Raw genomic sequence first — 13,163 nt, 5'->3', positions numbered from 1 at the left:
TCTTGAAGACTTTGGAAGTGTCATTCACTTTCTTTCTCATTTTGTCTGCCTTCTGGATGCTTGTTTTGTAACTGAAGAGCCTGGTGACATTCTGGTTTCTGAAACTTTCAGGTGATTTTTTTTCTTATCTGAAAGATCTCAGGTTTACTTTTTAAACTAAATCTATGCAAATATGGGGAAGAACTTTCTTGTCACAGGCTTTGGCAATGATTTCCATTTTCAACTGTTTGATTTTTCTTGGCTTCCTTTGAGGGATTTAATCACTCCTGTGGCCAGATTTTAGCTACTTTACTGGCTTCTTTTTCCTGCCTTCCTACATCACCCCTATTTCTTCAAAACTCCCAACATTAAGTTGGAGAGGAAGAAGGATAGAGAGGAAAAAGGTGCGTCATCTCAAATTTCTTGCTAACTAGGGGTGTTGAGCTCCCTGGGACAAGTTTGATCTTCTGCTATGGGCTATCCAATTTCTTCTACTCTTCTCTTTACACATGAACACTTGACAAATGACAACAGCAGAGGGAGCAGCAGCCAATGCTTTTCTCAGAGCTCTAGCATTATTATATCCTCTCAGGAATCCCAAGAATTCCAAACATAAACTATCTTGGGCTGCCAGAATCATGCTCCTTACAGTCAGCTGCTATGGACCATCCGAAGCAGCCCCATATCCCACACCTGGGACTAAAACAAAACATGTTCATATAACATTACTTTTAAAAAAAACCAAAATTCTCACTACAATTTCCTCTGTTCCTGTTTTCCTGTCCTTCTTTATGGAATGTATTCATTCGCTTATATCATTTGTTTGTGTTTTCCTGGATTTATTTATCCAGCTCCACATCCAATAGAGGACTAGTATCCAAATTACATAAAGAGCTCAAGAAACTAGATATCTAAAAATCAGATAATCCAATTAAAAATGGGGTACAGATCTAAACAGATAATTCGCAATAGAATAATCTCAAATGGCTGAGAAACACTTAAAGAAATGTTCAACATTTTTAGCCATCAGGGAAATACAAATCAAAATTACTGTGAGATTCCATGTTACACCTGTCCAAATGGCTAGGGTCAATAACACAACTGACAGCTCATGCTAGTGAGGATGTGGAGCAAGGGGAACAGTTCTTTACTGTTGGTAAAAGTGCAAACTTGTAATGCCACTGTGGAAATCAATATGACATTTCCTCAGAATATTGGGAATAAATCTACCTCAAGATTCATCTATACCATTCCTGAGCATATTCCCAAAGGTTGCTCCATCTTACCACAAGGACACTTGCCCAACTATGTCCATAGCAAATTTATTCACAATAACCAGAACTATAAGCAACCTAGATGTCTGTCAACAGAAGAAGGGATAAAGAAAATGTGGTACAATTACACAATGGACTATTACTCAGCTGTTAAAAATAATGACATCATGGTACTTGCAGCCAAATCGATGAAACTAGAAAAACTATCATAAGTTAGATAACCCAGACCCAGAAAGACAAATATGGTATTTATTTGTAAGTGCACATTAGCTGTTAGGTAAATGATAGCCAAGCTAAAATCTGTAGACTGAAAGAGGTTAGATAAAGAGGAGGGCTCTATGGGGGGGGGGGGGATGCATGAATCTCCCTGTGAAGGGGAATAGAACAGGTTTTGTGGGTGGACTGCAAGCAGATGGGCATGGAGCAGAAGAGATTGGGTATGGGGGGAGATGAGATGCAAGGAGAGAGTATGGGGAGAGACAGCTAGAATGGGTGGCATTTGTAGGGTTGTGTGGAAACCTAGTGCAGTGGAAATTTCCTGGAATCTATGAGGGTGATCCTAGTGAGGACACCTAGTAATGGGGGGGCATGGAGTCTCAATTGCTTTGTATAGATAGGCAAGGCATCCAGTGTTGGGATTGGCTATAGTTGGTTGAATTGTTGGCTGAGGGATTGCTGTGGAGACCACCCAAACAACCCAGGTTGTTGCTAGGACAGAGGTGTGCTCTCTGCAAAATAACTGCAGGGCCGCATTGCAGAGGACAATGTCCACACAGTTCATTGAACATGGAGAGGTTGAACTGGTGTCTTCATGTAGCCTTCACCCTTATATTCTAGTCTCCTTGGTGTGGAAGCATACTCTGTGGGCTACTGAAAGAGAAATGTGTACATCAGCTTAACCACAAAACCTTTGACCAGTCATCATTCCTGCCTGCCAGAGGTGCTGGGGGCACTGGTGGCACAGAACTTAAGGGAGTCACTAACCAATGTCCAACTTAACTGGAGGCCCACTCAATGACAAGCAGCCCATGCCTGTTGCTGCTTGGATGGCTGGGACCCAGATCTGGAGACTGGATAGCCCAGAGACATAGGGTAGCACCAAACATAACTAGTCTAAAAAAAATCAATGAAATGATTTATAACGATATTTTGCTATACTCATAGGTTGGTGCCTTTTCCAGTCATCATCAGGGAGATTACCTTTGGCAGCAGATAGGAGTGACTGCAGACTCACAGCCTGGAATTATGGAGAGAGAGAGAGAGAGAGAGAGAGAGAGAGAGAGAGAGAGAGAGAGAGAGAGAGTCTACACTGGAGGTTTCCATTAGGTCCTCACCTTGGAGCTCAGGGAATCCCATGAGGAAAGAGGGCAGAAAGAGTCTAAGAGAGACTCTTAGGAGTCTAAGGAGAACATGGACCAATCAACTAGCAGGCCTCATGTGGGCTCACAGAGACAGAGGTGGCAAGAATGGGGCCCGCATTGGTCTGCACCAGGTCCTCTGAATATATGTTGTGGCTGTTAGCTTGATGTTTTTGTGGGACTCCAAGCTGTGGGAGTGGGTGTGTCTCTGAATTGTTTGTGTGGTCTTAGGACTCTTCTCTGTCTTTTGGGTTGCTTTGTTCTGTGTCATTGGTATGAGGGCTTTTGCCTTGTCTTATTGTATTTCATTTTGTCACATTTATTTGTTGTCTTTTGGATGGCTGCTGTTTTCTGAAGGAAGATGGAGGATGAGTGGATGTGGGAGAAGGGAGGAGTGGAGGGAGGGGAAACTGTGATCCAGACGTATGAGAGAGGAAGCTATTTTTAATATAAAGAGGATTTATATATAAGTATTCTCAAATGGGGGAGGGAAAGAATTTTTTGGTAGATGAACGGGTAAAAAATATATTATTTAATGGAGTATTAGTCAAATCAATTTAAAGAAGGAAGAAAACGTTACATTTCCAATAACGTGGTTGAAATTCAGTGTTACTGTGGGTAGTGAAATAACCCAGGAAAAGAATCAGAGCTACTATTTACTGGTACTTGGAAATGGAATTCACTGAAACACAAAGTGGAGCAGCGGTTGTTGTCAGGTCTTGACATGGACGGAGTGAACAAAGATCCTGACCAAGGTGTGCAAACTGTCTGTTATAAGAAGACTAAGTTTTGGGGATGTAGCTATAGCATGCTGACTGTAATTAATGAAACAGCAATATATTTGCAGCTTTATAAGAAAACAAATCTTGTAAAAACAAACAACAAAAAAATTATAAGAGGTGACATGATAACTCAACCATGATAATTATTCTATGGTGTTTGTCAGGTCACTAGATTGCATACTTTAAATATAAGCAATCTTGCTTATCAGTAATTCTGTGCAGCTCAATAACATAAATAACATGATACAGGTATTTGCTAAATTTCAGTATTAAAAGTGTGAAAAACATAAAAAAGAAACCAACCCAAAATAATAAACAAAAATCCTCAAGATAGCCCCTTACAGGAGGAGGGTGTATGTGTGTGTGTGTGTGTGTGTGTGTGTGTGTGTGTGTGTGTGTGTGTGTGTCTACAAGAGACGTTAGATGAAGAAAACCTGGAGGAAAATGCCATCATAGGGCCTCTCTGACAATAGTGTCTTGACCGTCATGTTAGGAGGCCATCTTTTCCTTTCTTGACTCTGGAGCTTGAATGGTAGGAAGGACCTACCCTCTGAGCAAACAGAAGAGATGCTTGCTGGTAGCTGCCTATTTGTGAGAGAAGTAATGTTCCTTGTACACCCATGGTGCATGTGGGTGGGACATGGTTCCCTAGCTTGTGCTCCCAGGCATATAGTTCTTCATGGTGGGATATGATGATTCTTTCTGCTCCTTCAGCACTGACGAGTTCTAGTAGTTTTCCTCAGAGAATCTGTTTGTTGGTGCTATGAGTCCTAAAGAGAGAGCACATCTTTAGGGCACTTCACTGGGAAATTGGGTGCAGCATGCATGACAGAAAAGAGTGTTTGTGAGGGGGCAAGGGCAAGGCTCAGAGCTCAGTTTGTTTGCGTTCTTTCCTTTGTGATTTATGATGGGGTCTACTAATTGTCTGCATGTTTTCACCAGGTGAGGCTTGTCATTTTTCCAAGCAAGTGTGTCATTACAGGGCAGCATGTATTATGAAAACAGTTTCTTTTCCTTTTAAGTGGAAATATGTATTGTTTTCATCAGATCATAGAATTCTGTTTATGTTTTGACAGATACAAGTTTATTAAGTTGAACATGATGGAACACTCCCATAATCTCAACACTTGGGAGAAGAAAGGCAGGATCATCTGAAATGCAAACTCATTCTTGGCTACACAGGGTGCTGAAATGGATATGTGAAATTGTCAGAAAAGAAGAAAAAAAAAAAAAAAAGAAAAGAAAACAAAACAAAACAAAAAAACAAAAAAGAAAAAAAAGGAAAAAAATCCTCATTAATAAAACATGTTTTTTGGTTTCCTCACTTTACAAATATCTTCTTTCAACTTGATTTGATTTTTAAATTTTTTCTTATTAAAATTTGAGATTATAACATATCATTTCCCTTCTCTCCTTTTAAAGCCTTTGTTTATTATATACATACATATTTTAATAGTCTTTTTAGTTCACAAATTCCCAGATCATCAAAACTACAGTTTTTGAAAAGAACAAAAAATATTGATATTTTGACTAGCAACCAACCTAGCCATATCAGTGGTGGTGGTGGTGGAAATCCAACTTTCAAATGAGCCGCTTTTCATAGACTGGGTTCCTTTAAATTTTTACACTTACAAACTTCTGGGAATTTAGCGGCAAGTATTTACTGGTTGGCTAACACTTGCTTAGACAAGTGGTTCTGAGATTCAAGAGAAGAAGATGTGACCTCACAGCTCAAAGAGCTCACTATCCACCTGGGATGTGAAGGATGCTTTTGAAACAAAACCAGGCACTCCATGGCAGCTTGAATAATAGCCCATGATTTTTTTCACTTAAGCAATCTGCTTAGCAGTTTAGCAGCTTTGTATTGAGTAGAATTTGGTCATGTGGATAAGAGGCAGACAGAGGAGTGTTTACCGGCTTTTGTTTTCTTTATATTAAGCCAATATATTTTTTAACAATAATTTTATTTTTGAATATACACGCATGTGTTTAAGCCCTCTCAGCTTTATGTTTTCTCTCTCTCCTCTCTCTGTCTCTGACTCTGTCTCTGTCTGTCTCTGTCTGTCTGTCTGTCTGTCTGTCTGTCTGTCTGTCTTTCTTTCTGTCAGTCTCTCTGTCTCTGTCTCTGTCTCTGTCTCTGTCTCTGTCTCTGTCTCTGTCTCTCTCTCTCTCTCTCTCTCTCTCTCTCTCTCTCTCTCTCTCTCTCTTATGGTCTACTGATTCTAATCTGTGTTGCTCATAGATGTGAGGACATCCACTGGAGTGGAACTGGCCAACCATAACATTCTCTCACACACACAAACACACACACATCACATGTATACAATTACACACTTCACATATGTGTTTACCAAGCTTTTGAAATGGTAGGTTTCTCTTCTGCTTTCCCAGACATCTTTACTGTTAATTAGCCCTCTTCCCACCTCCATCCTTCTCCATCCCCTTTCAGATCACCTATGTCCTGCTTCCTCCCTCCCTTATGGTTGCTCTTCCCCCTCCCTACCAATGACCTCATTTTTGTTTCGATTCTATGGGTTCCCAAAACTAAACTCACAAATGTAAAGATTGGACAGTAGAACTTACATGAGTGAGAGCAGGTGGCATTTGTTGTTCTGCATCTAGGTGACTTCGCTTACTATGTTTTCTAGTTTTACCTACATAGCTGAAAATTTCATACTTTCATTTTTCTTTACAAATGCTTAAAATTTCAGTGTTTGCCACATTTTCATTATCCATTCATCAGCCGATGGACATCGGGGCTATTTCCGTGCTATTTTATTAGAACCTCAATGAAAAAGGATAGACATATGTCTCAGTAGTTGGATACAGAATCCCTTGAGTATACCATGAATGGTATAATTAGGTCATATGGTAGATCTAGATCTTTTCTCTCTTTTTTTTTTAAGGAGTTATCACACTGATTTCCATAGCAGCGGTACCAGTTTTCACTCCCACCAATCATGTACGACAGTTCCCTGTTCTGTACATTCCAACTAGCATTTATTGTCTTGTTTTCTTAATCTTGCCTGGGTAAGGTGAAATCTCAAAGCAGTTTTAACTTGCATTTCTCCGATGGATAAGGATGAGTATTTTAAAATGTATTTCTTAACCATTTTTATTTCTTCTTCTGAGAGCTCCCTGCTCATTTTCATAGCACTCTTTTAAATTGAGTTTTTGTTTGTTTGTTTGTTTCAAGACAGGGTTTCTCTGTGTAGCCTTGGCTGCCCTGGACTTGCTTTGTAGACCAGGCTGGCCTCGAACTCACAGAGATCCACTTGCCTCTGTCCCTCAAATGTTGGGATTAAAGGCATGCAGTGTTTAGCTTTTTTCAGTTCTTCATTTATTCTAGGTACAATCCTCTATCAGATGTATAATTGGCAAAGATTTCTTCCTATTCTTTAAGCTGCCTGATCAGCCAATTAACACTTTTCTTTGTAATCTCAAAGCCTTTTAATTCCATGAAATCCTTATGTATTTGTCCTAATTACTTCATGACCAGGTTCCTATTCAGAAAGTCCTTACCTTAACCAACACCCTGAAGTGTATTCCCTACTCTTTCTAGAAGTTTCTGGTCTAATATGAGATAGTATATATCTTTGGATCAAATATTATTTTAGTAAACAATAAATATAATTTAAAATGCAGCTCTCTGTTGCCTAATCATGGTCTACGTGACTACTTTGATGAGAAGTGTAGAAAATGTAGATCTTGAGCATCATCATACTCAGGACATTAGTATTAGATGGTTTTAAAATATGAAACTAATTCCCTCCATTTGTCCACAAATTTTGGGGATTTCCTTGTTTTTTTTTTTTTTTGTTGTTGTTGTTTGTTTTTTTTACATCTAAGTAGTATCCAATAGTGTAAATGTACCATAATTTTTTTATCCTTTCTTCAACTGAGGGACATTTTGGCTGTTTCCAGGTTCTGGCTATTATGAATAAGGCCGCTATGAACATGGTTGAGCATATGTCTTTGTTGTGTGGTGGAGCATTTTCTGAATATATTCCAAGGAGTGGAATAGCTAGGTCTTGAAGAAGCCCTATTCTCAGTTTTCTGAGAAAGTGTCAGATAGATTTCCAAAGTGGCTGTACTAGTTTGCATTCCCACCAGCAGTGAAGGAGAGTTCCTCTTTCTCCACCTCCTCGCCAGCATGCGGTGTCACTTGAATTTTTGATCTTAACCATTCTGATGGGTGTAAAATGGAATCTCAGAATTGTTTTAACTTGCATTTCTCTGATGACTAGAGACGTTGAGCATTTCTTTAAGTGTTTCTCAGAAACAATCATACTGAGAGAGTTAACCCATAAGCAGAAAGAATCACATGGTATATACTCATTTATAATTGGGCACTAGCCCAAAAGGCATGTCCCATGAAAGTCCTCACTTACCAAGAGATTGGGACAGATGTGAGGACATCCCACCAGGACTCTGTGTAAGACAAATACAGGAGATGGGGAAATAGAATAATCCAGAGGATCGTAGAGACCTACAAGAAGAACATTGTAATGGGTGGATCAGCATCCAGGGGTATCTGCTCAACCTCTTGCACTAACCAAGGACAACCCAAGTAGTAAATATTGAGCCCCTACTGGGATCCAGCCAATGGACAGGAGATTCTCCATAGTTGGGTGGAGAGTAGGGACTAACTCTGACATGAACTCTGGTGCCTCACATTTGACGACCTCCCCTTGGTGGGGAGCCCTGGTGGCACCCAAATAAAGAATAAGCAGGCTACCACAATGAGACTTGATAGCCTATGACTATATAGTGGGGAAGGAGATCCTCATTGGACATAGACCTAGGGGAGGGGCTTAGGGAGGGAGTAGGATGGGAGGAGGAATGAGTGGACACAGTGATGGGATAACAATTGAGTTGTAATCTGAATAAATTAATTAAAAATATAAAAAAAATAAAATATGGAACTAAAAGAAGATAATTTTCTGGGTGTGGTGATGCACATATGCCTTTAATCCCAGCATTAAAAGCAGAGGCAGGTGTTTCTCTGTGAGTTCGAAGCCAACTTGGTCTACATAGCAAGTTCCAGGACAGGGCTATGTGAAGAGACCCTGGCTCAAATAAATAAATAAATAAATAAATAAATAAATAAATAAAATAAAATAAAATAAATAAAAAGAAGATAATTACTTTTTAGCAAAATGGCTTCTCTACCTCCCAGTTCATTTTTAAAATTACATTTACTAAAGTATAAAATCATTTCTACATGGATACATCTCTGTGAATTTTCACAAAATAAGCACAGGTATCTAAGGATCATGTGGACCAAGGGCAGAGCATCTGCACATTCTATAGGCACTTTTTGTACCGTCCTTGGCACCAACTGTCTCCTCAGGTAACCGCTGACTACTGTCATAGCAAGGTAGGTTTGCTCCTTTGTTTTAATTTTAGTTTATTTTTTATTTTTTTGCTTTTTAAATTTAATTAATTTATTCAGATTACAACTCATTTGTTATCCCATCACTTGTATCTTTCCATTCCTCCCTCCTCCCTACTTTCACCCTATTCCCCTCCACTAGGTCTATGACCGAGGGGGACCTCCTCCACAACTATGTGGTCATAGGCTGTCAAGTCTCATCTTGGTAGCCTGCTTATTCTTTCTTTGAGTGCCACCAGGCCTCCCCATCAAGGGGAGGTCATCAAATATGGGGCACCAGAGTTCATGTCGGAGTCAGTCCCTGCTCTCCACATAGCTGTGGAGAATGTCCTGTCCATTGGGTAGATCAGAGTAGGGGTTTGATGTTTACTATTGTATTGTCCTTGGTTAGTGCAATAGTTTGAGCAGACCCCATTGGGCCTTGATCTGCTCATCACAATGCTCTTCTTGTAGGTTTCTAGGACACTTTGGGTCCCTCTATTTCCCCATATCCTATATTTCTCTTACCTAGAGTCCAAGTAGGATGTCCTCACATCTATCCCAATCTCCTGGTAAGTGAAGACTTTCATGGGACGTGCTTTATAGGAACACACATCCTGGCATTTTCCTTCCCTCATTATGCTTGCAAGACATGGGAGGTGCTCATAGCCAGGGTCTACATATGCATCCTGCTAAATAAGGCACACTAGGCATACTTCCTTATGTAGCTCTTTTAAATTTCATCAATACCTTTCTGTCATTTTCACTAGAAATGTTTTGTTTATTTACTTATTTACTTATAGAGAATGTCTCATTATGGTAGAGCAGGCTAGCCTCGAAATGTATCTTTCTGCTTCAGCCTCCAGAGTAGCAGGGTTATGGACAAGTGGACTTATACTTTAGTTACTTTTTATTTAGCATATTTAGGTGTTTGGGTCTGAAAGTTCTTCTTACGTGTGATATAATTTGATCTTCTCCTATCATTGTGTGTATAGAAAACCACTTGATGATCGATTGCCCAATTGACTCAGATCATTTAGTTATGGTAACATAGTATTTAACTTAGATGTTTTTTATTCATTAATTTATGCTGTCAGAGCATAGTTTCTTCAGCTTCGGTCCTTGTGCTTTGTCTGTTGTGACCTTTTACGTGGCCTAGGACTTCAGGTCAAGGTGAAAAATTGACACAGTGGAGGCTGTTCTCGTATAGTTGCTGATTGCAAGGAAAATTGTGGCGGTGGCAAAGTTTTCCCCCAAAAGTGTACTCCCCAGTTAACGCAATGGCATTTTACCACTTTTCTCAGAGCTCTTATTTTATCACAAGTGTGAGGTCCTTTTTTTATTCTGACATCTATTAAGATGATAGTTTCAACTTTTGGTTAATGTGGTAAAAGGAATGGTGAAATATTTCATATTAAACACAGTGATGGGCAAAAGAAAAAAATTAAGCTAAGAGGAAGGAAACCAAAATGTTCAAGTTAATTGAAATAAAAAATTAAAATAGAAAAATAAATACAAAACAGGTGGAAGAAATCCCCAAAACTAAGATACACGCACATCCAAATGCTCAGTGGAGGTAAGGTACAAGCAAATCCAAATGACCAATGGAGTAAGATACAGGCATCCCTGTGCTCAGGGGTACAATAAATGCAGTGGATTACATGAAATCCAAATATATTCTGCTTACAGGAAAATAAATAATATATTTATATTAAACAAAATGACATACAAAGTAGAAAGTAAAAATGTAAATATACATGCATTTAATATGGGATCTCAAAATGTACTAAATAAAAGCAATAAGAATTAAATAAGAAAAGCGTGAAAAATTCTATATTATTAATTTAACATCCTTGTCTTAGTAACTAAAATAAACTAAGACTTAAAAAAAAAAAAGAAAGGAGGAAAAAGGCCTAACAGAGGCTTGTATGGTTCAATAAGTTAATCTAATTATAAGAGATATTTATGTATTTGAAAACCTGAAGTGAACTCTGAAAGACAGTCCCACAGGGAAACTTATAACGATCCATGAATATATTAAAAAGGAAAACCTTTTAAACCATTACTTTTGTGTTTTACTGTAGGCAGAATATATATTTGAATTTTGTTTAATGCACTTGCATTTATTACAAGCATGGAACATTTGGGTTCGTGTATATTTATTTGTTCTGGGTTTCTTCTACTTGCTTTGTATTTATTTTTCGGTTTTTGTTTGTTGTTGTTGTTCTATTAACTTAAATATTTTTGTTTCTCTTTGACTAACTTAAATTTTTTCTGTTCCTCTTACCATTATTTCACCATTCTTTCCATAATTACACCAGAGATCACATGTGTTTTTTGACACAGCATAATATAAGTTACCACTTTAAACAATTTTCAGGTAATACAAAGAACTTTTCTTCATATATTTTCATGTTCTCTGGGTTTTAAATTCTCTTTTACTGTTTGTCAACACACTCTTATTTACTCATATGGTCTCCTTTTATATCTCTCTGCATTCTTCTCTTAATGTTTTTTTTGTTTTAACATAAGAACTCTTTTTATTATTTATTCTGAGTCCAGTAGCAGCAACTTTTATTTCCTTGGCTTTTCCCCCCATAGAGTTCAGGTTGAGAATTACTGTTTTTTAAAAAATGTTGACAGCTGAAGGTGTAATCTTGTCTTCTACTCTTTCAAATAAGGCATCTGTTTCTCCTGATGCTTTGAAGAGTTTTATGTATTTGCTTTTCTCTGGTCTTCTGATGCCCTGTGTGAGTTTAATTTTCGTTGTTATTGTTTTACTTGGTTCCTAGTGGTTTCTGAATCCCTGGCTTTATTCATTTGATCAGAGTTGAAAGTGACCACCACTTTCCCACTTGTTAGTTTATTCTGTTCTTTGGCTTCTCTTTCTCCAATTACTTGCTAGGAATCATTTATATTTTATACTCTATTTGTCTTTTACCTACAGTTTAGTATCCTTTTCTTATTTTTATTAGGTTTTAGATAATTTCAGACAATGTGTTTTGGTTATATTCACCACACTCTTGATAACTCTAAGATCTACCCACTCAACTTTGTTTTCTCTCCTTCCCAACCTCTCTCTGTCTTTATGTCTGTCTCTCTTTGACTTTCTCTGTTTCTGTGTCTCTGTCTCTCTCTGTCTCTGTCTCTGTCTGTCTGTCTGTCTGTCTGTCTGTCTGTCTGTCTGTCTGTCTGTCTTATAGCCCACATACCCTTAGATGGGTGACTGAGCCCTGGTTTCTGGTCAGTCTACCATCTACCACACATTTTCCAGCAGCTATTGATTGCTAACTAGGGGGAGTATTGGTGCTCACCTCCCATCTCCATGCCAAAAATATGTTTGGCTTGAACTTGTGCACATCTTGTGCATGCTGCCACAACCAATGTGAGTTCATATGTACACCCGCTCTGCTCTGTCCAGAAAACACTGTTTCTTTGTAAATAGTATAAAGCCACCACTTGGGCTTTTATAGTATTTCTGCCCTCTCTTTCACAATGATCACTGGGCCTTAGGAGATGACAATGTGATATAAATATCCCACCTAGGGTTGAGCATTCTGTAGTCTCTCATGTTTTACACTTTGAGTAGGTGTGAGTCTCTCTGTTACTTGCCATCTACCACAAACGGAAGCTTCTCTGATGAGGGTTGAGAGATGAACCAACAGCCTTTTAAGTTGAATTAACTTATTTTTATGTGTATGGGTATTTTGCCTGCATGTATGATTGTGCATGATGTATGTGCCCTTGGGAGTCAGAAGAGGTCATCAGATCCCTTGGGACTGGAGTTTCAGACAGTTGTGAGCTGTCATGTGGGTGCTGGGAATCAAACCCAGATACTCCAGAAGAGCAGCTAGTGCTCTTACCCATGAAGCCATCTGTTCAGCCCCAAGAGATACACTAATATGAGTATAACAACAAATGATTAAGAGTCGGTTTAAAATTATGCCCACTTAGTAAAGTAACAATAGTAGGCTCTCCTCTAGGGCCTGTGACCTATTTATCCATGGGTTCTTGACCCCCGATAATGGTACGAGGTATGGGTTTCAATTTGTGGAGAGGGTCATAAACCAATCATAAAGTTGCTTGTTATGCTATTGGATCCATGCTACTGCTGCATCAACGGGCATGTATTGCCAGTCCAATTGTTATTGTGTTATTATTCACATCTGTGTAAAGCTGATAATTACTTTCTTCTTCTGGTACCAGGCATTGCATCTTCCAGCATCATGAAAGCTAGCCAGTGGGGATGAAGCTTCCAACTGAGTACCAGGTCGATTCCCCCATGTCCTAAGACTCAAGTACGTGGTGTATTCAGCAATAGTGTCTTACCATTAGGTTCTGGAAGGAAACCAAGGGCATTGGTAGTAACTTGTAATGTTCGGAGTTCTGTGGGACC

At 38.8% G+C, this 13,163-nt stretch overlaps 1 long non-coding RNA gene across 2 annotated transcripts in view; it reads left to right on the top strand.

The window, feature by feature from the left end:
- LOC311583591 overlaps window positions 1-4,668 on the top strand; it is a 34,915-nt gene extending 30,247 nt beyond the window's left edge. For both annotated transcript variants that reach the window (XR_014774592.1, XR_014774593.1), the window contains one exon: window positions 4,470-4,668. This is a non-coding gene — a long non-coding RNA (uncharacterized lncRNA). The remainder of the gene's footprint in view (window positions 1-4,469) is intronic.
- The last annotated feature ends 8,495 nt before the right edge of the window (window positions 4,669-13,163 follow it).

Source organism: Acomys minous (assembly GCF_964271855.1).
Source record: "Acomys minous genome assembly, chromosome: 2".
Classification (NCBI taxonomy): Eukaryota; Metazoa; Chordata; class Mammalia; order Rodentia; family Muridae; genus Acomys; species Acomys minous.
Note: the sequence above shows the minus strand (reverse complement) of the source record. Positions and strands in the feature narration are given on the sequence as shown.